This window comes from Ursus americanus, chromosome 27 (genome assembly GCF_024610735.1).
Source record: "Ursus americanus isolate L20-20 chromosome 27, mUrsAme1.1.p, whole genome shotgun sequence".
NCBI lineage: Eukaryota > Metazoa > Chordata > Mammalia > Carnivora > Ursidae > Ursus > Ursus americanus.
This window is the reverse complement of record NC_142153.1, coordinates 13,021,747-13,047,007: the sequence shown is the minus strand read 5'-3', so window position 1 is coordinate 13,047,007 and position 25,261 is coordinate 13,021,747. Positions and strand designations below refer to the sequence as shown.

The 25,261-nt window shown below is 43.3% G+C and overlaps 1 protein-coding gene across 5 annotated transcripts in view; it reads left to right on the top strand.

Moving 5' to 3' along the window:
• Window positions 1-25,261, top strand: part of UNC5D (unc-5 netrin receptor D) — a 537,143-nt gene that overhangs the window by 350,183 nt on the left and 161,699 nt on the right. The gene's annotated exons all lie outside the window — the stretch shown is intronic.

Sequence of the window (25,261 nt, the reverse complement as noted above, 5' to 3'; positions counted from 1 at the left end):
TGACACAGGTGACATCCTTTGTGTCCTCAGTCACCTTGGACACTGTGATACACCCATTGGGTCATGCATCAAGCTACTCAAACAGGCAAAGCTTCGTGAAACAGTGCACGGGGAAGGAGATCAGCCCCTAGTGCCGAGTCTCACCGACGTTTGTCCTTAGTCTTTCTTTACCTATGGAACAAACGTTCATTGAGCATTTATTATGCCTACAGCACTGTGCTGGTGTGGGGGATATAAAAAGTGCTGTAGCCACAGGTCTCCTTCACACTGGGAGTCTAGAATCTAGCGTCACTCTGGTTTTTGCTCCTTGCATGTTTTCTAGAACGTCTACCATGCTATTTGAATACAATTGTCAGTGATGACATACTGTGGTCATAGGGAAGCCTCCCTAAGTCTTTCAGTAGCTCTTAAAAGATGTCCTGACAGATGAGTAATACGGTCGTGAAAGCAGCACTGGGGGCCGGGACAAGTTAGGAAGTACCAGGAATGCTTGATAGAATGATAATTTTTCTAAATGGAGGCCTGAGTTGGTCAATAGATAATCCAGTGGTGGCTCTTCTGTGGGAAGCTAGGAAACTGTCCTCAGACCTATGGTTTGTTTATTCACTGAGAAGAAGATTTTAAAAAAAAGGAAGGAGCCTTTGCCTCACATTTTTCGCAAACATTGCTGGGGGATTTTGTAATTGGAAGGACAAAGGATTGGAGAAAATAAAGGGGAACGGAAAAACACACACACGCTTGCATGTTTCGACAGAAAGCATGCTGGGTGGACACTATTCAAAGCTCAAGTGGTTCACAGAAATGAAGTAAACGGACTTGAAAATTAAAGTGAACATTCCATGCATGATAGGAAATGATTAGAAAGGAAAATGCTTATTTTTAGATTTTTATTTAATGTGAAACAGAAAGATTTTTGATCTTCTTTTGCTCCCTTCTTGTTCCTTGCAGAGCGTGCTCTGGTTTCCAGAGCCGGGTGACGGGCAGCTGGGCGTTCAGTGCTCCGGTGAATGTGTCCCTCTGCTTTTCTGATTGGACATGCACCTCTCACCTCTCACAATCCTGATTTGTGAATGTCTGTCTGGACATGAAATCGGGGCAGGGTGGGGGGTGCTGTGTAACTCAGTGCACTTCCTCTTGCCCCTTTGACATCCTGTGACCCTTTTATTTTAACCATGTGTATGTTATTAGGAATACATTTCAGAGCCCGGCTGGCTGATTTTAAATAGAGGGCCATTCGAAGGAGCAGCCAGGGCTGCAGGATGCTTTAACACAGAAATTCTGAGCTGAGAGTGGGGGGCAAGCTGTGTTTTGTGCATTCTGTCTTGTCGGATGGCTATGGAGAGTGTTTCAGCTACATTGTGGGTTAATGGGCTCTTGCGGGGCCCTGGCAAGCATTTATAGCATCGTGATAATGCGAGAAAGCATCCCAATTCCAAACACTTGAGTTACCTTGGAATTTATGGGTTGGATACTACCTGTATCCGCACACCGATATTTACAGCTCTTTTAGCGTGCAGTAGCTTACGCGGTCGTTATTACCACCGCCATCTGTGTTTTTGCTGACGGGAGGGCAGAATGAGAGAAGAAAGCTGAGAGAGAGGAGGACAGGGATAGGGAAGGAAAGGGAGAACATGTGTACCCTTCCAAACGGGGTCTCCCAGGGTAGGGATGTCTGCCCGTGCCTGTCACGCGGTCTCCAGATCTCCAAGAGGGCACCGCTGTGCATTCTGACATCATTATCTGGTGAGGACCCTGAAGTTCATGACTCTCCAGGATGGCCGTGATTGGGAACTCTGCGTGGAAATTGATCAGTTACATCAAAATTGTCACTGTAATATACCAGCCATTATCTTCCTGGAGCAGGGACGTTCTTCCCTTTCCGGCTCATGGTTCCCTTCCTGCCCACCTGCTTTGGGGCCACAGGATCATTACTGGAAGGGGTTGTGCCTGGCAGGGTCGCTGGCATTCAGCTGGTTTTGTCCCACAGTGACCTAGGAGGGCTCCTCCTTGGCACTTTGAAGACCTGTACGGTTGTCTTCTGTCTGTGAGGTAGGACTTCCTAGACAACTAACTCACCTGTATGAGCACAGAAGGTGGTTTGTAGAAGCATAGGAAGAGCTACCATGTATAGAATGTCCCCATGTGCTGGGCACTGTGTTCAGTGCCTTCTCTGTGGTATTTCATTTGATTTGCAAAAGGGATGCCAGAAGATTATAGGTGTTTTCATGTCCTTCTTATAGGAACTTGTCCAAGCTCTCGGATCACTAAGGAACCCAATCTAACCTTAAAGCTCAGATCTTTTTTTTTTTTCCTTCTCTAATATTTTTTGTTGGTTTTTAATGAGACTTTGGGTTCCATCAGTTTCCCCAAGCCTTTTTGAAGCTTGAGGGCCCCTCGGCCAGTGGTAACCTCTCTGTTTGCTGTGCTACCAGACTTTCCATCCTTAGAAATGGAGTTTCAGATTAAAGTTTCTTCTGGGTAATATGCCAATCCTAAACCTTGTGTAAATTGTGTGCTTTTGTTTGAGATCGGTAATCTGGTGGTGAAACAAGGAACAGCGCAATGAAAAAATAGAGGCTTTGGGAGCTCAGGAGGACAAGGAGCCTGGAGAGGGACATCTGTGGAGCCCCTGTGCTCCCAAGGGCCAGAAGCCTGGGTTTGATGCTGTGCTGGGAGATAGAAAAGTACTGGATGGGGGCCGCAGCGGTTGAGCGTCTGCCTTCAGCTCAGGGCGTGATCCCGGCGTTGTGGGATCGAGCCCCACATCAGGCTCCTCCGCTATGAGCCTGCTTCTTCCTCTCCCACTCCCCCTGCTTGTGTTCCCTCTCTCGCTGGCTGTCTCTATCTCTGTCGAATAAATAAATAAAATCCTTAAAAAAAAAAAAAAGTACTGGATGTCCAGAGTTGCAGGGAGGAGGCCATGGAGGAGAAGAAAAGGGGACATATAACAGGGGAAGGGAGAGATCCTAGGGTAGTCTCTATCCTCATTACATTTTTCCTATGTCTGGCATTGGCCATGACAGGTCTCATTGTCACGAAGGGTCAGGGCCTGACTGGCCCTTCATGATGCTGTGACCTATAGGAATTTACTAGCCACCATGAACCTCAGATTCCGCATCCAGAAATAGGAACCATATTTTCTTTGTAGGCTTGCTATGACATAAAAAAGGAAAAAAAACCCCTGAGAATATGCAAAACAGTTTTTAGTACTAAATAGTTTGGATTATTGTGGTTTGTCTTCTTCCTCTTTATCCTAGTCTTTTATAAAGCTTCACAAACCTTTGCTTCTCAGAGAACATGTTAAGGCTCCATTGTGGTTGGAGAATCAGATTAAAACTGAGAGTCTTAAGGTATCTGACACATTTTCAGCCCCATGAAAAAGCAGAGGGCTGCTAAGACCATCTCTCCTTACCCCAGACTGTCCATGAGCTCCACCTCTCCTGCCTGAGCCCTCTGTTCTTACTTCTCAAGCTCATCAAAGGACAAAGACATGCTCTCCACTTCCCTCTCTTTTAATCTATCACATGGAGGAAATAAATGGGTATTGACAGAAGCCGGTGACTATCAATGTTTGGTCACCTCGCTTACCCCATTAAGGAGCCTAAAGTATGGTATTAGTAGTAGTAAAACACTTTCCAAGAAGTTGCATAGAACTTGAAGATACTCACCAGGCTCATTTACATACTGGTCTGGATGAAATAATAGGTCACATGGTCTTTGCAAAATACCTGAAATGGGAACAGATGATAATTCAAGTTTTCCTAAACGCCATGAGCTCATCCTAGAGCTGGATGTATTAGAACGTATTTGTCACTGTGGTTACTTTTAACCTTAACCTTGGGACAGTTCTAACTAAAGAGAAAACTTTAGTGTTTGACACTCGTTGTTTAGCTAAAACCAATTTGCTCTTTTCAAAACAATTCATTATCCCACACTGCACTTTTTTATACTCCCCAATTAAATGGAAAATCTATCTTTCATAAAAGTTAGAAATTATGTCCAATGAAAATCCGACATTTTAATGGTTTTCCACAGATTAAAATTGTAGAGTTCTCAATAAACCCTGATTTACTGATGTTGGCTATAAAATGGTTATTGCTGTTAATAAAGCCTGTAAATCTTAACAGGTTATATTTGCCTTGAACAATAAAACTTGCCATAAAGGCTTAGTGTCTTAGGCTAATTCTGCTCACATCAAGGTAAACAGCCTACTCAAAATCATTCAATGTCTTTGAGAAGTAAGGCCCCAAAGCGAAGCAACTGACAGATTCTAGCCTTGAGACATTGCATGCCAGGCACTCTTCTTGTTTTTATCTCACCAAAGAGTCAAGACAGTGCTGGAATTAGAAAATTCAAGGTCAAGAGCCTTAGTCAGCACAGCGTGGGTAGGGAGAAGGTTCCCTCCTTTCTGCTGGTCACCAAATCAGTTTTGTCATTGACTGATCACTAGGTTGGAATGCTTGTGTAGTAAGGGGAGGTTCCAGGAGTGGAATGAAAGAATGTATTTTCTGTTTCATAAAGTGTGTCAGAGTCATAGAAATGTAAGAAGCCGAATTCTTGCTGGGGGGTTAGGGGGAGGCGGGGGCAGGGATCTGGGGGAGGAGAGCCTTTCCTTTCCAGATGCCCAAGTGGAAATCAAAGGTATTTTTGGAAGCTCTATTAATCTCGGTACACTTGATGGACCATTTGTGTTATGTTCGTGGAATTTTTTTTGTCTCCCCTTTCTAAGGTAAAAGACAAAAAAAAAAAAAAGGATTGTCTAGTCTTCTTTGTGGTTCGTTCCCGCCCATGAGTCTGGCGTTCTTGCACAGATCATGTGGACAGGTGAGCAATGTCATGTTTTTTGAGCAGTCAGGACATTGCCAGGTGACTCTCCCTTTCCCTACGGTGTGGTTGAACATTTTCCCTGGCTGCTAGACACCCTGGCCTGGCTCTTTGGCCTTCCTGGAGGCTCTGGGTACTACTAATATGTTTTAATAGTCTTTTCCTGCATATACAAGCCAGAGAAGAATTTGTTGTTTGTAGTTAAGAATCCTGACTATTGGGGTACCTGGGTGGCTCAGTCATTAAGCGTCTGCCTTCAGCTCAGGGTGTGATCCCGGCGTTCTGGGATCGAGCCCCGCATCGGGCTCCTCCGCTGGGAGCCTGCTTCTTCCTCTCCCACTCCCCCTGCTTGTGTTGCCTCTCTTGCTGGCTGTCTCTCTCTCTGTCAAATAAATAAATAAAAATCTTTAAAAAAAAAAGGAATCCTGATTATTACAGAGCACCTACCATGTCTTTGAGGATGCCTTTGAACCCTACCTCAGAGTGACCTTTGGAATAAAGCAAGTCACTACGAGCTAAAGTTATGGGACGTTAATATGTTTTTTCTTTATCTGCAAAATAATTATTATCTGCAAAAGTTATAGGATGCTAATATGTTTTTTCTTTATCTGCAAAATAATTATCTCTAGTTGTTCCTGATGTATAAAGAGTAGACTCCACATACTATGACTTGTTTTAATAATTTGCCCAGACTTGTGCCTGACAGTTTTTGAGTCAGAAGCCCTTTGCCCTTATCCCCTGTGAGGGTATTCTTAATGAAAGGTTCATTTGTTTCAAATGTGTTCATTGGCACAAAACCCAGGAGAGAATCTTATGACATTGAACTGTTTAATACAAGAATCACTAGACTATTGTGTTTAACCTCAATCAAACAGACTATGAAATGAGGACTTTATTTTAAAAATAAGACTCTTAATAATTCGCTAGAGAAATGTTAAGTGAGGTGCCCAAGTTCTGAAACAATGGACCTCAGGTATAAATAATTAATCTAATTTGGTGCAGCCAAAGTAGAGAGAATGTCTAATAGTCCAGATAAACTTTGCTTTGAGGAGACTGACAATGAGGACCTTTGCAGAAAGCCACATTTGATTAGAATGTATAATATTCTAATAGAAACCTAATGGACTCTTAAGAAAAGAGAATGTTGAATTGGTTAAATACTAGTAATTAAGTGCCAGTAGATTACTTCTCTAAAAACATTTCTGCCAAAAAAAAAAAAATTGCTATCATAAGAGAGATGGGAAAATGAGGTTAATATAAGTTATTTAAAAAGTGACTGTCTTCAGCCCAAATGCCCTCATCGTTAAAACTGTTCCTTAAGTAAATCTTATGAATGTACAGACTTTTACCACATCCTTATCTGGGAGGCTCTGTTTCTCTACTAAGGAAGAAAGGAGAGAAGACATCTGAAATTCCTGATTTGTTTTTTTTTTCTTCTTCTTTTCTTCTTGTTCTGTATTCCTTGGGGGGTAAAGGAAGATAGAATTGCATTTCTCCAAGCCAAGGCCAGGGGCCAACAATGAGGTCGCAAAGGCTGCCTAGTTACTGATCTTGCCTGCCTTTTTCTTTTTCTCTTCATCTCCTCGGTTAGCTCCACACACACTGTCTCTTTCTTACGAAGTGCTACTCTCTTATTTACAGTCCCATCTCTGTGTCTCCCCAATTTCTCCTTGCCTGGAAAGCCCTTGACCTCCGATATCTCCCTGTCATATGCACGGTCTTGGAGGATCCGTTGGAACCCCGTTGGAACCCCGGTTCCAACTCCTACCCTGCCCTCCCAGCTGACACTGAGCTCTCTTAGAGACCCTACTCTGATTGGTGTGGACTGCTCAAGGAAGGGCAGCATTTTCTCCTCCCTCTGAAGACGTCTCTAGCATATTGCTTTGCACGTTTTGTTTTCTCTGCCCAGCCCACTTCTCGCATTTAACTTTTCCTGACTATTGCCCTGTCTCCTCAAGGTAATTCCCCTCAGGACAGGAAATGCAGATTATACTTTTCACTATCATTCCCCACCTCCCTTAGCAGATGACACAATCGCACCTGGGAATATAGTAGATACCTGGCAAGGGTTCGTGACTTGATGAATATTTACACAATGGCTGTGCGGTACATATAAGAATAAACTCTTTTTTGGGGGGGAGGGGGGAGAGGTGAGAGGGGCAGAGGGAGAGGAAGAGGGAGAACCTTAAGTGGACTCCATGCCCACCAAGGAGCCGATGTGGGGCTTAATGTCATGACTCAGATCATGACCCGAGCCCAAGAATAAGCTTTTAAATTGAAGTGATCACTTTAAAATTTACATAGATTTTCACATATATTGACTTGTTGGACTCTTAAAGCTACAATTTGTATGTAGGCAAATATAGCAGTATCTCTGTTACTTATTTATTATCGAACGTAGTTGACATGGAGTATTATCTTGGTTTTTCAGGTGCAGGACATAGTGATTCAACATTTGTATACATTAGGACGTGATCTCTGCTGTAAATCTAGCTGCCATCTGTCACCATACAAAGGTGTTACCTATTATTAACTCTATTCCCTATGCTGTACATTGTATCCTTGTGCCTTATTTATTTTATAGCTGGAAGTTTGTACCTTTTTCCCCTTCCTTGATTTTGCCCATTGTCCCACCACATCCCCTCTGGCAAACACCAGACTGTTCTTTGTATCTATGAGTCTGTTTCGTTTTGTTCATTTTTTGTTTTGTTTTGTTTTAAATTCCACATATAAGTGAAATCATACAGTATTAGTCTTTTTCTATCTGACTTATTTGGCTTGGCGTAATACCTTCTGGGTCCATCCATGTTATCACAAATGGGAAGATTTCAGTTTTTTTTTGAATGGCTGACTAATATTCCTTTGTGTGTACATGTACGTGTACATGTGTATGTGTGATATCACACACACACACACACACACACACACACATATAATCACACCTTCTTTATCCATTTATCCGTTGGACACTTAGTACCTTGGCTATTGTGAGTAATGCTGCAATGAACATAGAGGTGCATATAGCTTTTCAATTTTATTTTGTGTTCTTTGGATAAATACCCAGAAGTGGAATTGCTGGATCATGTGGTAGTTCTATTTTTAATTTTTTGAGCAACCTGCACACTGTTTTTCCTAGTTGCTGCACCATTTCGCATTCCTACCAACAGTATGTGAGGGTTTCTCCGCATCTTCGCCAAGACTTGTTATTTCTTGTCTTTTGAGTAATACCCCTTCTAAGATGGATGAGGTGATACTTCATTGTCGTTTTGATTTGCATCTTCCCGATAGTGAGTGGTGTGTAGCGTCTTTTCATGTGTGTGCTGGCCATCTGTGTCTCCTTTGGAGAAGTGCCTACTCAAGTCCTCTTATCAATTTATAATTGGATTGCTTTCGTTTTATTTTCTTTTTGTTTGTTGTTGAATTGTGTGAATTCTCTGTGTATTTCGGATATTAACCCCTTACCAGTTCTTTTATTTGCAAACATGTTCTCCATTCAGTAGGTTGCCTTTCCATTTTGTTCAGGTTCCTCTGCTGTGCAAAGGCTTTTTAGTTTGATGTAGTCCCATTTGTTTATTTTTGCTTTTGTTGCCCTTGAACAGACAGATTCAAAAAATTATTGCTTAGACCAGTGCCCAAGAGCTTACTGCCCATGCTTTATTCTAGGAGCTTTATGGTTTCTTACATTCTGGTTTTTAATCCATTTTGAGATTATTTTTGTATATGGTGAATGAAAGTGGCCCAGTTCCATCCTTTTTTATGTAGTTGTCCAATTTTCCCAGCACCATGTATTGAAGACACTGTCTTTTCCCTATTGTATATTCTTGCCTCCTTTGATGAAGATTGACCATGTAAGCTTGGGTTTATTTTTGGACTCTCTCTTATTCCATTGATCTTTGTGTTGCTTTTGTGCTAGTTTTGATTACTATAGCTTTGTAGTACAATTTGAAATCTGGAAGCATGTAATATACCTCCAGCTTCATTTGTCTTTCTTGAGACAGCTTTGGCTGTTTGAAGTCTTTTGAAGTTCCATACAAATTTTAGGATTATTTATTCTAGTTCTGTGAAAAATGCCATTAGTATTCTGATAGGGATTGCATTGAATCTGTAGATTGCTTTGAGTCGTATGGGCATTTTAACAATATTAAATCTTCCAATCCATGAGCATGGTATATTTTTCCATTTATTTGTGTCATCTTCAATTTCTTTCATCAGTGTCATAGTTATCAGAGTTCAGATCTTTCACCTCCTTGGTTAAATTCACTTCTAGGCATTATACTTTTTTTGATCCAATTGCAAATGAGACCATTTTCTTAATTTCTCTGAGAGTTCATTATGCTATGACTCTATTTATAGTCATTTATTCCAGATATAAATTAATGCAGAAACTACTATATAGCTAATACTTAGTGCATTTGCACTCCATGCCAGGCAGAGTTCAGTGAATCCTCCCAACAGCTTTCTGAGGTAGGTGCCCATAATCTGCCAGTTTTATAAATAAGGAAGCTGAGGCCCAGGCAGGTTAAGCACCTTCCTGGAGGACATAGTTACTAAATGACTGATCCAATAATTGAACCCGGAAAACCTGGCTTTTGAGCCTATTCTCTTAAAATGCACTTGATGAGGCTTCTTTATGTGTCAGACATTGCATGCTGAGTACCAGCTGGGTAAGATCCATGCCTGGCATTAACTAGTCCTCCATCTCATTTCATGCATATGCAACTAAAAGTATTAAGGTAAGATAATGGCATTGGTAAATATATATATGAGTGTGCACAGCCGCAAGCTTACTGCTTTTCCTCCTTGTTGTTGCTCGTGTCTGTGATTACAGGTCTGAGCCTTATTGCTCCCCAATTGCAGTTAAACCTCATCACTTGACGGCCTCGGAATCTGCGTTGTGTTCATGTTCTAGAGATGGTTTTGCGAGTGGCTCCGTGCCAGGGACAACTTTGAGCGGGCTTTGGTGGGATGCAGAAACCCCCCTGACCGAATATCTCTTTATCCTTCTCTCCATTTTTTTTTTTCCTCGACAGGAAATTACATCCTTTATCCTTTCAGGAATATAAAATTTGCATATTGTGTTTAAGGTTTCTCAAATTGGGAGAAGCAGCAAATGGATCAAGAGGGAGGGTGGTTTGGAGGAAAAATCAGAAGGCTAGCGATCAATCAATCAGTAGTAAAAAAAATGTAAAGAAAAACACATCAGGAAAGGAAATGTATGATTTCTGAATTAACCTAATGAAGGCGGAGAGCTATTTCTCTGTCCTGCACCTTTTTTTTTTCACAGTTTAGCGGCAATAAACAGTCTTTATATCTTGAATTATGCAGAAGTAAAAGCAGTCTGGGAGGCCTCCACATAAAGAGCTGTGGTTCTGTAATTCAGCAGTAATGCTCCATAGGCATGAATCAAGAACTGCATCCCAATCCTGCTGAGACAGCATGGATTTTAATATTTCTGTGAAGCATACCACACACCATCCTTATTCACTTAGCAAATGCCTTTGTTCTGTAGGCGGACCTTATTAAAACAGAAACACACGGCTGCTACCGTGTCAGCTTCCCCGGGTAATCTTTTGCCCAAGATCCCCAAATCCTGCCCACTGAATAGAGGGTCTATTTGGGGAGAAAGTGCCGCCTTCTGTAATGCCTTTTGTTTTTAGTTAACTGTGGGCGACTAGAAGGTACATCACACACACACACACACCCCCGGGGGCAATTTTTCACGTAACTGTTGGTAAAATAGAGCGTGCCCATTTCAGCTCCGTGGGGCAGACACCTGCCAACTGAGCACCTGCCTGCAGGTGCCGTTGAGCTACACCCAGCCGATCCGACATCCGTTGTGCTTCAGTTCCAGAATTTGTGCCTGCTGGAAGAAGCCTGCACGGCCTCTTTCATTGCACGGCACAGCGCTCAAACTTCTCCACTTTGTAAATCTAACAGAGCTGTGATCTGTCCCGTGGAGCCACCTTAGATTCAGCGCAGTGAATATGCTGAGTGGAGGAGAGTGACTTACTGAAACTCCGAGAGCTTTGGTTTCTCCGAGTTGCAGTGTCTCGCACACCGCAGGTGACAGGTGCACCCCCCTGGCTTAGCAGCTGCATGGCTCAAATCCACCCATAACTCACATTCACCAGGTTCTATCAGTGAAGCTTCCAAATAAAAGGAAAAAAGAAAAATCCCCTGCCATGGTGAATTTTGGTTTAACTCTGAGTCATTCTTGACTCTGGTTTAGCCAAATCGGATCTGTTCCTTTAATTGTTGAGTCAGGATTGACTTAGAGATCTGGCTGTCCGTCCTTCCAACAGAATCTCTGTAGACATTGTGTTAATCGTGTGCAGTATTCCTCAGCCTCTGTGCACTGCCAGCCCTGGCTCCCGCTACTTACAAGTGGTGTTTGAAACCTTGATTTCTGTGTGCGGGAAGTGTCAGTCGGACGATTCACGTGCTGGTTCAACAGTATCGTTTGGAGATCACCTTCACGAGGCAGCTCCGGCACGCCGCTGCAGGGAAGGGAAAGAACAGAGCTGCGTCATACCCCCCAAATTGGACAGGAGCCGTCACCCCGGGGCATCAATTATGTATGAGGCTAGGTGGTCAGTTTAATCTTCCCTTTTAACGTCGTCAGCGATGCACTGCCTGAAATGCCTTTGTTACAGATCTGGGTATGTTTAGAAGGGGTAGAGTAGGATGTGGTAATGGACAGTGTACCTTTGCCCAGAAAAAATCTGTCTCTTTCTTCAGAGCCAGGGAACTCCCGTTCGCATTTTGAATTCAGTCATTCAAACAATAGGCAGCAGGCATGGGCGCTAGAGAGGGGTAACAGTCAGAAGGATAACAAAACTAGTGGGGAAAAGAAACCTCAAGGTAGAGATGGGAGCTAAACGTGATGGATTGTGTTTTTATGCCATGTCATTCAGTATTGTGATTCGCCAAGATAATAGACTCCCCATTAATGATCATCATTGTTAGTTACCACATATCGAGGACCACGTGGCGGGCTGTCTGCTGTATTATCATATGTCATCCTACTGCATTCTCTCAGCTGAGTTACCATTTCCGTTTTATAGGTGTGAAAACTGAGGCTTAGGGGACTTCCCCAAAGTCCCTCAGACAGTAAGGGGCCAAGTTCTCTTTGATTACAAAGCCCCAAGGCTGAGATAAGCCAACAGCGTCTCTTGTTATTGACCATGTGCCCTGCACTTGGTAAGCAAGGAAGAAGAGATGTTGTCTGATTCCAGTGCTGAGCCCTTTCCGCTATATCACCTGTGGGTGCTGGGTCAGCTTTGTGGTATCGGGTGTCAGAGTACGACTTCAAGACAGTTCATGGACAGTCTCTTGCATGGTCTAATACAGCCTTAACCTCTTACTGCTTTCATAGATGGCTTCTTTGCCTCAAGGCACACAATAATAAATGAGAGATGGTGTTTATTCCTGACTAACTCCAACATCCAATAACTGGGATAAATATGGAAATAATAAGACAGTGTATCCTTATGAGAATAACAGCGATGCAATACAAGGTGTCTAATTATTTCTGTCGGCCAGAGTGGTCAACCAGGACTTGGCAAAATATAATTCGCGTACAGGTTTTTGAAGGATGAAGAAGAGATCATTGCACGGAATATTCAGGGAGCAAGGTCAGCGTGGTCAAAGCACACGGCTGTGAAACAGCATGGTTGGCCAGGAAGTACAATTCGTTTTGTTTTGAGAGAGCCTAAAGAACCACGTAGAAGAGTCACTGGGGTGGAAACTCTAGGGCGCAGGGAGGGGTCAGATCGGAGGAAGCCTTGTCTCCCATCCTGAAAAACTGACTTTTTGCTCAGAAGTGGTGGGGAGCCACTGAAGGATTTGAATCAGAGAAGTGAGACCCCAGATTTATTTGCTTGTCCGTTTTGTCAGTGTCCATATGATGTTTTAGTTCAAGGACCCATGATGAGATTTCAACAGGGAAGCCTGTAGGAAGTTTTAAATACATATGTGTCTATGTCATTGTTGGGACTAACTTTTTCAAAACTGCTTATTTGTACGTAATGGGGAACTGGCAGAAAGAAGGCTCGAGAATGAGAATAGGTCCACAGCCGAAGCCTGCTTTCAACGGTACCGTGACCGCCGTCCCAGCCTCCGTCGCCCCAGCAAGTAGCTGGCCTGTCTTTCTAAACCCTCTTGTCATTTCTGCGGAGGGGAGGAAGTGCAGGCATGGAGACATTTGAGGTCACCAGCCTTGATGCTGGCGCCTCCGAGCACAAGGGCCTGGACTCCCTGTGTTCACACTACACAGCTTACCTGATGGGGGCCCTCCCCTTCCCTGCTGCAGAACAAACGTAGCCGCTGAAGAGAGGGGCTGACGTCTTGATGTCAGCAGAGCCCCTGCGCCAGCCCTTCACCTCTGCATTCAGCCTGGGCTTCCCCATCTATTTGACGAAGCCTTTGAGGTCTCCCTTACCTCCTTTGTACTTGCTCCGCATTTTCCCTGAAACGTGCTGAGCTCCTATCTGCAGGCGACTTTGAGCCCATGAGAGGCTGTGCGCAGCTCCGGCTTTTCAGGCTGTCCCACATCGTTAGGGAATTTCGCTGAAGCCCGGGTTCGAGGCAGACAAAGGACAGTGGAGTGTTGTCATTATTGTTTCCGAGAGGCAGGATCTTTTCATCCAGATAATGTGGGTAGCCTCTCAAAGGTTCTTTGGAACCACAGTCTGGGAAAGAGCTTTTGTTTTGTCTCAGCTTACCTCTGCAACTCCTCCTCACACCCTCCCCTTTCCCCATTGTCTCAATTACCCTTTGCATTTGCTTTCGCCCCCTACGCCTGCGTTCCGCTGGGCTCTATTCCATCGCGTTCCCTCGTGCTATTATGGCTTACCTTCCCTCCTGCATTGAGAGTGCAGGGACCATTATTCCTTTGATTTGCCTGCTTTAAAGTCTCAAATCTGCCTCTAATTCACTTCTGTACCTGGGCCTAATCACGCCCTTATTACTGGGTTTCCAGCCCTGAGTTTCCTGGTTTCTATTGACTTCCTGGCTCCCGGAAGCCACTGTGCGTCCCGAGGCAATTGAGGGCAGCTTCTATCAAAGATAATTCCTTTCTCTTTGCTGGTACTGGTCCCTCTGTACTGAACACTGTCTCGGACTCAGAGGAGCGCAGAACAGAGCGGGGTTCTCAACCTGACCATTGTTCCCATTCGGGGCCTGATGCTCCCTGGTTGGGGGGCCGCCCTGCTCTGTGGGGGATGTTTAGTGGGTTCTTGGCCTCTACCCATTAGAGGCTAGCAGCACCTCGGGCTTCACATACCATTTTGTGACAACCAGCAGTGTCTGGAGACGTTGCCACATGTCACTCCCCGTTGAGCATCCTTGAGACACAGAGTTCTTGCTGTCGGTTAGAACCCCACTGAGATGCTATCCACGGCATCTAATCCACTGGTGGCCAGGTAGCAGGTGCTCCATAATTGTTTTGTTGAACTGAGCCCAGCATCAACACATCGCTGTTAACATTCGCCGCCTGGCCTGTGATGACACCGAGGCACTGGAAACCACGCCATATTCATCTCTAGCCAGCCCCCAGCACAGTACCTGGCATGTAACAGGCACTCAGAAAGTGTATGTCAAGGGGGTGCTTCAATGAAGAGAGTAGGCAGAAGCTCCAGTGAAAGTGATTGTGAGATTTTGCGGATGAATCGAGAAATTACACGTATTGGGTGGGCATGAGCTGTGCTGTGAAGGATGGGTGAATGTATGCAAGAAGAGACAGTTAAAGAGGAAATCAGTCTGAGAAGCACACTGAGTCAGGAAGGTGTAAGTTCTGTTCCCTAAAGAGTGGTCATCGTCTGCACTCTGCCTCTACTCAAATGGTCCAATATGCTCCACATGGGGGGGGGGGGGGGAGAAAAGAAAAGAAAGCCCCATCACCCAACTGTGTTCTGCATCTGTGGACTTCAACGGGTGGTTCAGAAATGTGCACCCCGGATGAATCCCATCAGGCCACCGCCCTGCAGAGGAAGTCACCTCAGAGCAGAGAGCCTGCTGACAGTCCCCAGAAGGTGCATGGTGGGGAGGACGATGTGTTCCTCGAGTGTGTGTCTCAGTTCCACTCGGGTGGTCCCTTCCAAACCCAAGGTGTCCACCGTCATCCACAAGCTCCTCTTCACATGACGGTAGAGGAAATGTGACGTGGGTCCCACGTCCCCTTCACAGCCTCATAACAAGGAAAAGTTAAAATCCCTTGGGGTTTCTTTACCTGGAGCTATTACCTTTCCTACTTGAAAGGCAACAGGCTGGGAAAAGCACCAGTCTTTTGGAGGTCCCTTAAAATCCAAGGGAGGCATTATTGACTCTCAGCATATTATTTAAAAGGCTGTGTCTTGGAATCCTAAGTCAGGCAGGTGTGGCTTAATCCAAGCCTCGCCTCTTATTAGCTGCATGATCTTGAGCTAATTCTAAACCGTTCTGAACTTCAGGGCCCTCATATGCAAAATGGGATAATAATGCCTCATAAGCAGGCTGTGAAGATTGACTTAAGTTAGATAATATCTTACAGCATTTATTTTATTTCTTAGCACATAGGACAGTAAATGGCTATCGTTATTGGCTATTGTAGTATTAGATAATGGAATCTGTTAATGCTTTATTTTTTTTTTAATTTTTCCTCTTCGTTGATAGCCTACCACTAGCAAGTCTGAGGAGCTCCCTTCCACCCTCGTGTTACCCTTCCACTGTAACGTGTTCTGATGTAAGGTCATGTCGACGTTTGCCCCGATTATTCCCTCTTCCTAGAACCCTGCGGTCCAACTTCATCCCTACCCCACTGAACTATAATAGTTCCTCATATTCCAGTCAGGGCTAACGCGTTCTTTCCCAGCCATCGTGATCTCTCTCAATTTTAGGGATGTAGCAGCTGTTGGACTCATGTTTTCTCAGTGACAAATCCATTTACTTTCCAAGTAAAACAATGAAGAATGTGAACAACTTGATTTTGTCATTGGAAGTGCTCTGTACCAGTCAAAGTAGAAGATCCAGAATCAATATGACTAATGGATCCAAGGTCTAAGTGATGGAGTCAGCAAAAAGGATAAATTATCGCTTCCCCATGCCTCCTGGATGGTAATTCCTTCTCGCCGCCTGCCCTGAGAGCGCCAGCGCCGTGGTCTCCATGGTGGCTGTCAGACCAATCACAAGCCAAGGCTGGGGAGCACTTGGTCAATACAGCCAGTGTGTCAAGCTTTGAGTCATTTTTATGTTTGCTTGTTCCCCTTATTACTTTCTTTGGCTGAGTAAAATCTCTATTACTTTGGGCTCAGGAACGGAGAATGTACCGCAAACACCCAAGGCGTACATTTTATTTTATTTTTATTATTTTTTGTGATGACTTCATTATTCCCCTATGCCTGAGTTTTTCCAAAATTGTTTTCTCTCCCTTCCTCTCTCTTTCAACGTCCTCTTCTTTGGCTTTGCCATTTGTTCATTCTAGCTGCATGGTAGTGAGTTTATGCCATTGCCTGGGCTCTTTCTTTCGGAGCAGTGAATGGCTCCAACTTCTGAATTTCACAGGCAAATAAAATTACTCCCTTCACCCCTCTCTAAGAGCAGGGACTGGCCGGTTGTTGCCAATTTTTAACTATTTTCCCCCCCAGGGAAGGACATTATGATAGCATAACAGCCACTTTCCATAACCATCATTTCATTTAGACAAGGACATTTAAAAATATGCAATCTAAGAATTACACATTTTAAATGTTGCTTTATAATAAATTCATCATACTGGTTCCATTTTGCAAAAGGAGAAGTCATTATAGCTGATGCATTTTGTGAATGAATGATGTACGTCACCGTCTTCGCAAAACACTGGTAGAGAACAGTGCTACAGGTCATCTAGACGGAAGCAACAGTTGAAGATTCCTTTTTCTTTAACCAGCTCCTTTGCATTACTCTCATGTTCAGGAGTACCTCTCTAAACATTTTGTTGGCACGTTTGCAATGAACTCATCACTGCCCAGAAGAGAAATTATTTTCCATTTGCATTAAAAGCTGCACATCAGAGTTTATGTAGATATCAATGGGGACGTGTCGTCAAGCAGAGCCCATTAAAGTGCCCAACGCCATGTAACTCTCGTTACATGAGTGAACGTGATTTGCCTTTAAGATTGATCCCGTGTATCATTCATTCACAACCTGCTTGACCTATGTTTGTTTTGCTTTTGCATTTGACTTGTACATTCATTAACAAAGGGCCCGAGCTTTTGGAATCAACAGACAAGAATGCAAACCCTCCTTCCGAGAGTCCCCGACTGTGTGCTCTTGGACAGATTCCTTTCTCTAAGCTCATTTCTTCGCTGGTGGAAATGACACTGGCGATAATGCCCACCTCTGGATTGTTCTAAGACTTAACTGGAAGGAAGTATGGAAGAATGCCTGGTATACTGCCTGGCACGTGGCTTGATGGGGTACACATGCATTCCCTTACTCTTTTCCATTTTACTTGCAAGCACTTTTTTTCAGGGAAAACCTAAATGGGGCATCTTAAAACCATTCACGTTCTCTCTCCAAATTAACTAATTGGTGTGGTTCTTCCCTCTCCAGTCAGCCAGCTGTTTTGAGTCACATTCCATATATGCATTTGACTACATTAAACCTCCTTGTTCATTTATTCTTTAAAATAGGGCCTTTTCAATTACGGGAATGTTAATTATTATTTATCACGCCTTAATTATTGTAATCGACTACACGCTTATTTTGAGTGCGTGTGTGTTTCAAGCCAGCAGTCTGCGAACGTCCGCCTCTGATAGCCTTTTATCTGTTTTCTGCCATCACTGTTTCTTTCCCAGGCCTGACGGGGCTCTCCGTGGTGATGGGCCGTACAGCTGCTTCACCGACGCACGTAAACTTGCCTTGATTTTTGAGTGTTCTGCAGAGGTCGGTACAGTATTATAAAATATCTTTAAAACTCTATCACTTGAAAAAAAAATGTTAGGAATGTGCCTTTCAGATACTCTTTTATCAAACGTTTAACACAGGGTTTGGCACCTTAATGGGCTCTCCTGGGTGTTCTAGTGAATATCTACATACACTCCGATGGTTTATTTACTACTGTCGCTTTTAATGGAAATGTAAAATAATTTCTCTTCTGGGCAGTACTGATTTCATTGCAAACACATCAACAAAATGTGAGATCCACATAAAAAAGCAGAGTTGGAAGTATCACTAAAGCTGGGAGAGTCATTGCTGCATATTTTAGATGGGCTAGTGTGTTTATGGTTCTTGTACACATACTGTAAAATGTAATGTGGCAGGATTGCTATATTGTAATAAAACAATGTGTTGCTTGCTGAAGAAAAAAACAAAAGGGCTGGTGAGTTATAGCCGTCATTGTACCTTGCTTCCCGTTATTGAAAATGGAGTATGATTATTAAATGCGTGCAGTGTGCATTTTACACACTTAGTTATAGATCTCGGGTTTTACGTGTGCCTGGAATATCAATATTTGCTTTACTTTTAAGGAACATTAGTTACAAATACAATAAGCGTGTTTCATTTTTCATCGAAGACATACCGGCTTCAGTTCTCAAGTCAGAGTGTGCAATATATGTCTCAATGATTATTGATCTAAAAGCCCTGTTGAAAGTAAGCAAGACTGGTTTTGTAATAAGCAAACACGGGTGCCGCTGCTGCTCTCTGAAACCCATGAAACGGGAGTGAGTGGCAATAAATAAGAGTTTAATTAAATTGCTGCTTGGCAGATAGCAGGACTGTCTTTCAGCTGCGGTTTAGAACCTGTGGGGTCTCTTTTTCCTCTTGATGTACGTGTGGCATTCTCATTAATACCAATGGGAACCATATGCACTAAGGGGGCAGCTCACCCCATGTTCCATTGTGTCTGCAGAATGCCTTATGGAATTTTCTCCCTTGGGCCATTCAGATGTGGGGGGGGGAGGCAAAGAAGGAAGAAAATCTGAACGTTGAAGACAATCTCAAAGTATAAACTCTAGGCATTACTCTCAGTCGCTTACAGATGCTAAAATAATCATCATAGCATCTTAGAAATCCTTAAAGAAATGTCCACTTGCGTTTTGTGTGAGACTTACTTTCAAATTGTAATTATAACCAAAAGATTAAAATATAGCCTCCCGTTGGAATTTAACTCTGATTAGCTATATGCATATATGTGATTATGGTGCTTGGTAAACCATGGAAACCATGCTCCTAGGCTAGAAATGAATGAAAATGATTAATTAGATTCTGTAAGGTGTTGCGTTTATAGCAGGGCGCACATAGCCTTCAGCTCATTTGGGTTCAAAGCCATCTGAAAGATAGGAGTGCTTGAAAATGATTAAAGCAGAGCTAGCAAGGTACAATTTCCACTCGCTGTGTTGCTATTACTTTCCCCAGAGCACCAGCTAGGAATACGTATCATCGGCGTCCTCAGTGCGCTAGCAAGAGATATTTCATTATTTCTCTATGAGTTCAGATGTTTTCAGGATAGTACTATCAGGCAAACCTACATATGCATGTAGGGCCCACATCTATATATGAAACTGGCTTGCTGGTTTGTAATTGCTTGTGCGTTCGCTCAGACATCTGACTTGTTGGTACTGGAGATAGATTCACTGAGTAAGGTTCAGTGGACAGGTTCTGAGCACTGAACACTCAGTACTCATAACCTAGTGGGTGCTAACTCTGCGTCTGTAGAAAATGATGTTCCACTCCCACCTACCCTTGAACACCCATCCCCTAGGAAGTGGTTAGGAAGGCAGCAACTGCATTCATCTTTCTAAATTAAGTGCAGGTGAGAACAAATGTATTCGGGTGTATTTAAACTCCAAATGAAAAGTGAAAAAAAGCTTTCTGTAGGTTCCACCATATTAGCCTCTTCTTCCCTAATTCTTCTTACCAGCTTTATACACGCCCTCTAGAGTAAAACCCAATGACCTTTAAGGTAGAGTTACGAGTTACGAACAATAACGTTCAGACATAATGACCTGGCTTAATTAATCTAGTAATTTCTGCCCTAATTTGTTTGATTCATCATCTTGCAATGACAGAGGAGCTGGGGGGGTGGGGGGAGGACTGCAGATTCTTAGTGCACTCAGGGCATCTTTATTGTATTAATTTGTCACCATACCCCTCATAGCAATCACGCAGTCTTTTGCCCTGGTGAATAATTTATAGTATGTGGGTCTTCTGCCTGAGAAGGCAGCCATCTTTACTTAACAAAATCCAGCCCTTTTGTTTCTGTGGAAAATAACCCAAGATTTTCAAATAGTCATCATTGCAGGAAATTTCAAATGCCATTCTCCGGTTGATAGTACTTTATAAAAATAATATACTCCCTTTTGTATTTACTGTCACTGTATTTTTTTTTTTTGGAGGAAAGGGTGCATTTGGTCTTTATGTGACAGATAATACCATATTTCATAGATTTTAAGATGACATCAGTTGTAAGAAGAACCATTACTTTATATACCACTGAAAAAAGGCTACTTCTTAATTTTAAGATGTTAACTATAAAACTTGTCCTGATTTCGAAGTGTCAAAATGAAAAGTGTGCGTGTATGTTGTAGAATCAGCGAAATATGTATTGTGTCTACTTTTCGACTTTTCTTTCTTTCCTTTTTCTTAGTATTGAAGCTTAGAAACTTTGCAACTCAACAAACAGTTGTCTTTAAAAACAAAACACAAAACTCTGTCCGTAGTGTTCTAGGAAATGGATTAGGTATTAAAATACTAGGTACTACCTAACCCTAGAGTGATAGGTTTTATAGGTTCAAAAGGGAGTTAGGTTTATGAAGGGAATCTTGTTATAGACACCATGAGAAGCTAGCTTAACGCCGTATCACAGTATGAGCCTTACTCCTGGTGATACAATAATTAGAAGTTTCCAACAGGGTGGCCCCTTCTAGGGAATATCTGTATGTCTGTATATAGAATTGTGATTGTCAAGTCTGGATAGAATTATACTAATTATCTAGAGTTGTCCAACCCCTGTTATAGAGGTGTGGAGATCGGTCTCAGATTCCTCTCTGGTGCTCAGTCCTCCCTGTGGCTATTCTCATGGGTTTCTTAGGTGTAGAGATGGGGAGCAGACCTGTGCTATGGTTTCCATCCAGCACTTCTAACCCGTGCCTTTTGAGTTTGCCATTTTTCTCCCAAACTCCCAGCACCCTTTCAAAAGCAAACCATTTTTTTCTACTAAATAATAGCAGCAGTGTTTTTTGTTGTTTTAAATCAAAGAGTAGAAAGGTACGTAAATATGAGCACTTTACTACAGTTTGAATCGCTCATTCTTCCCATAATTAGAAAAGGGAATGCTTTCGTTTCACAAAAGTGAATACAAATTCTAGCACACAGCTGTGACCTCTGTGCTCGAATGGATTATCTGTTTATGACAATCTTCAGTTCCCCTCTGAGTCGTGGAAGTATTGACATCATGATAAATGAGGTAATCGTATGATGCCTAGACCCAGAGGTGTGTTGTCTTTTGGGGTAATCGTAAGTTTTTTGTTTGTTTTTTCTCCTTTTTCATTTCCTTTTTAAAATTGAATCATTTATGTAGAATATTTTCTTACCTGGTAACCATTTCCTTGAGAAAAACAAACATGTAATAGATACGTACATGCGGAAAAGGCTTTAATTTGGTCTTTTCTGGACTGAAATTGATTAATCCAATGAAATAAATTTAATAAATTACTTCTCTGACAACAGACGAACTCTGGGCTTTTTATCCTGGACTTTCCCTCCTTCACACAGGAAATCTATTTATTTATTTATTTATTTTCATGAAAATGGAATTAGTGGTAAAGATTTTATTTCAGCAACTTGGACCATATACAAACACTCTTGTGTTCATTGATCTGCAGATTTTATTTTTCTCCTGATTGCAATTGCTTTGTGTGATCAGTGTACGATTCTGGATTAGTAGTCACTCATACGCATTCTGAGCCATCCTGATCTTCGAGAATAAGGCTCCCTTCATGGTTGGTGCGGGGTTCCTTTGACAGTGACTTGAGTCGTCCAGACTAGTTATACCTGGAGCAGAGGAGAAGGCAAAGCTAAGTCTTGTTAACACCCAAGAAACAGCGGTGTCCTTTTCTGTTCCTACGTCAACCAGCCAGGAATATCATGGCAAGGCAATTAGGTATGTCTGACAGTGGTCTGGCTCTCTCGCGAGGGGCCACCTTGCCAGTTCTCGTCTTATGTAATTTCCTGGGATTTTCATTAGAATTTTAGGACTGCGCCATCTGATCCAATTTCTCATTCTCTCGTATCTAGTACTTTCTAGAGAAAAAAGTGATTTGTTAAATCTTCCCCGTCTAATTCGGTTAACTGGTTTAAAGTGCTGTCAAAGCTATCATGATTAATTTAGAGCCAGAATAGTTGACAAAGGGGGAAAAAATCTGCCAGAAGTTTGCAAACTTCATCCCTACTATAAGCTAGGCTTCACCCACAGGCTTCATGGTGGGTCTCGGGGATTTGGGACAGTACACTGATGTCTTGGTGCACAGCGATCATCATTTGTGAATGAAAGCAGTTTCTCTGGATGGTGGGTCTGTGACCTCCGCTTCGTGGAAACAGAATAATTAGAGCTGAAAGGAGTCTTCGAGACCATTTGACCATACTGCCTCATTCTATGGAAGGTGAAAGGAGATCCAGAGAGACCTGATGATTTATGCAAAGTCGCAGTGTTGGTCCGTGTCATGGCAGCCTCTCCACGTAGCTACTCTGACTCCTGGTAGAATATTCTCTCAGCGGCCCCGTGCATTGTGGGATGGCTCCACCTGCCCACTCCTAGGAAGCTGTTGACCCAGTTCCCTCAGATCATTAGGTGTCAAGCCTCATTTGGCTTTGTCGCCATAGCACAGGGATGGATGAGGGGAGTTATAGTTAATTGAAGCGCAGAGGTACCTCAGATGTTCATTTCCACAGCAAGGAGTCTGAACAGAGTAGGTGAAGAAAGAACTTACTCCTTCTGTTTGGAGCTCTTACGCAGTGGAATTTGCCTCCCCGGTTCCACACTTGTAATGTGAGGACATTGACCATGATGACCCTTGGGCCTGGCCTTATGTGATTATGTGTACGGATTGTTTATAGTTTTCATCGAGCTTTGGGATCCATGTTCTGACCCTCTCGCCCTTTCTCTAGAACGTGTTTTAACATGACTCACTAACTTATGTTTATATTTAGTATGATCCTATATTACCCAAAAAAGAATTCCTATGCATCATTTATCCAATACTCTAATGACAAGATGAAATCCTAACAAGAGTCCGTACGGGCGTTTGTGGTCTGCGTGTGCCTGGCCTTGCTCACGCTCTGGCAGGCTTTGCTGCTCTTTCCAGACTTAGGCACAGAATCTACCATGTGGCCACAGAGCAGCCGGGGCCTCCTTGCACGTAAGACCGAGAACGAGCTATAACCAGACTTTCCTCTGATAGCGCACATGTGAGATGGGACCAGTGGCAAATCCGTAACCTTGTTGCGACAGGATCAGCATTCATATTGGAAAATGTTTCCATTTCTCCTCTTTGCGATGAAATTCAGTCTTTATCCACGCGTGCTTCCTTGTCGAGATATGTTGAAGGAAGAAATCCTACGTCATTTGGAGAATGACTCTCTTTACCATGGCAGTGATTCCCTCCAAAACCTGGAACTGAATGCCTGGGCACTTTTATTTGGCCTGTTATATGAGATGACAGAAATCTCTTCCTTGTGACCACAGTGACCACCACAGTTAGGAAAGCTGAGGAAGGGGGCCTGGATCTCCAGAGCCTAAGGGTCATTTATCCATGTGATTGTCCTCTGGTACAAGTCACCTCTAATCCAAGGGGATAAGAGAACCTGCCAGCAGCCGGGGTCTCTCTCTGCTGCTGCAGCTGCTGCATTCACAGGTAAGAGGGGAAATGGAATTCTCTGAAGATCACATTCCTGAGGGCAGGGCTTGCCCCTCTTTTCGCTGTCTTGTCCACTGCAGGAGAGGGCACATGGGCCATGTAAGGTCACACCTCACTGGGCCATTCTGCTCCTCCCAGGGCCACTCAGGCCAAGAAATCGAGGTTCCGGGGCGCCTGGGTGGCTCAGTCATTAAGCGTCTGCTTCGGCTCAGGGCGTGATCCCAGCGTTCTGGGATCAAGCCCCATGTCAGGCTCTTCCACTGGGAGCCTGCTTCTTCCTCTCCCACTCCCTCTGCTTGTGTTCTCTCTCTCACTGGCTGTCTCTCTCTCTGTCAAATAAATAAATAAAATCTTTAAAAAGAAAGAGAGAGAGAGAGAGAGAAAGAAAAAAGAAAAGAAAAGAAAAGAAAAGAAATGAATTGAGGTTCCTTCCCTCCTCTACCACCAGGGGGTGTGTGGTCCAGCTTGTTCCAATAGTCCTCTCTATTTCTCAGCCACTGACTGGTTTCTTTAGCCCCCCTTTCCCTAGTTCAAAACCAGCCCTTGACAACCCACATCGCCACAAACTGCCTGCCAGTGGATTTTCACGTCCTCTGTTCGGACTCTAGTTTTAATAACCAGCTCCCACCTTATAGAAGAGAAGTTGGTTCTCTAGTACCAACTTGCATATCTCAAAGTCTGGGTCCCAGGTAATCCTCACCAAGCTGGATCAGAGCCCAGAAATTGGTCCAAACCACTCACCAATTAGAATTGACAAAAAAGAACACAGGTGTTTTAGTAAAACAAAAAAACAAAAAAACTGGCATTTGATTCTTAACTCCACCACTCAATAACCTATGCGATCTTAAGGTTTCTGAATCTCAGTCCTGATAGTAACATCTCTCTCCCTTGGTTGTTGGTAAAGTGTGACATGAGAGCTGTTTGAAACATGACTTACAAGCTCATAAGTGAGATGAAATACAGTAGCCATTTTGCTTGCATTTGGCTCTTACGCATTTTCCCAGAATCACGTAGAATTTCTGTTCAGTCAAAGCAAGGTAACATGGTAACTCTTCCCCCAGAACCAAGACGCCTGCCTATTTTTGCTTCTGTGTTAAGCCGTAAACTAAACAAGGCAGCCCACAAAGGAGTAACAAAGGTTACAGAAATGAAATGCTAGAGCAAACGCATCCCCACTAATGGGAGCGCTCAAATGAGCAAGATTTGCATCACGAGGTCCTCCGGCCCTGCCTAGATAGCTCCTCTTAGAGCTGTGTGAATTCATTTCCTGGGCCTAGGGTGACCTAAATGGATCTATCTGATAGAATTAAGAGCATTAGAAGAAGTCTACTGAGTTGCAGGGTACAGAGAGACAAGTTATTTGGTTTCCAAAGGTTGCAAACACTGATGCAGGGGGAAAAAATAGAGGATGTGATGGCACATATTGATTTCAAAGTGCTTTTTGCACATTTATAAGGCAAATAAAGGCACAGTTCTTATGGTGGGTTTTTCCCCTTTGGATTTTTTTTTTAATATTTTATTTATTTATTTGAGACAGAGAGAGAGCACGCACAGGAGTCGTGGGC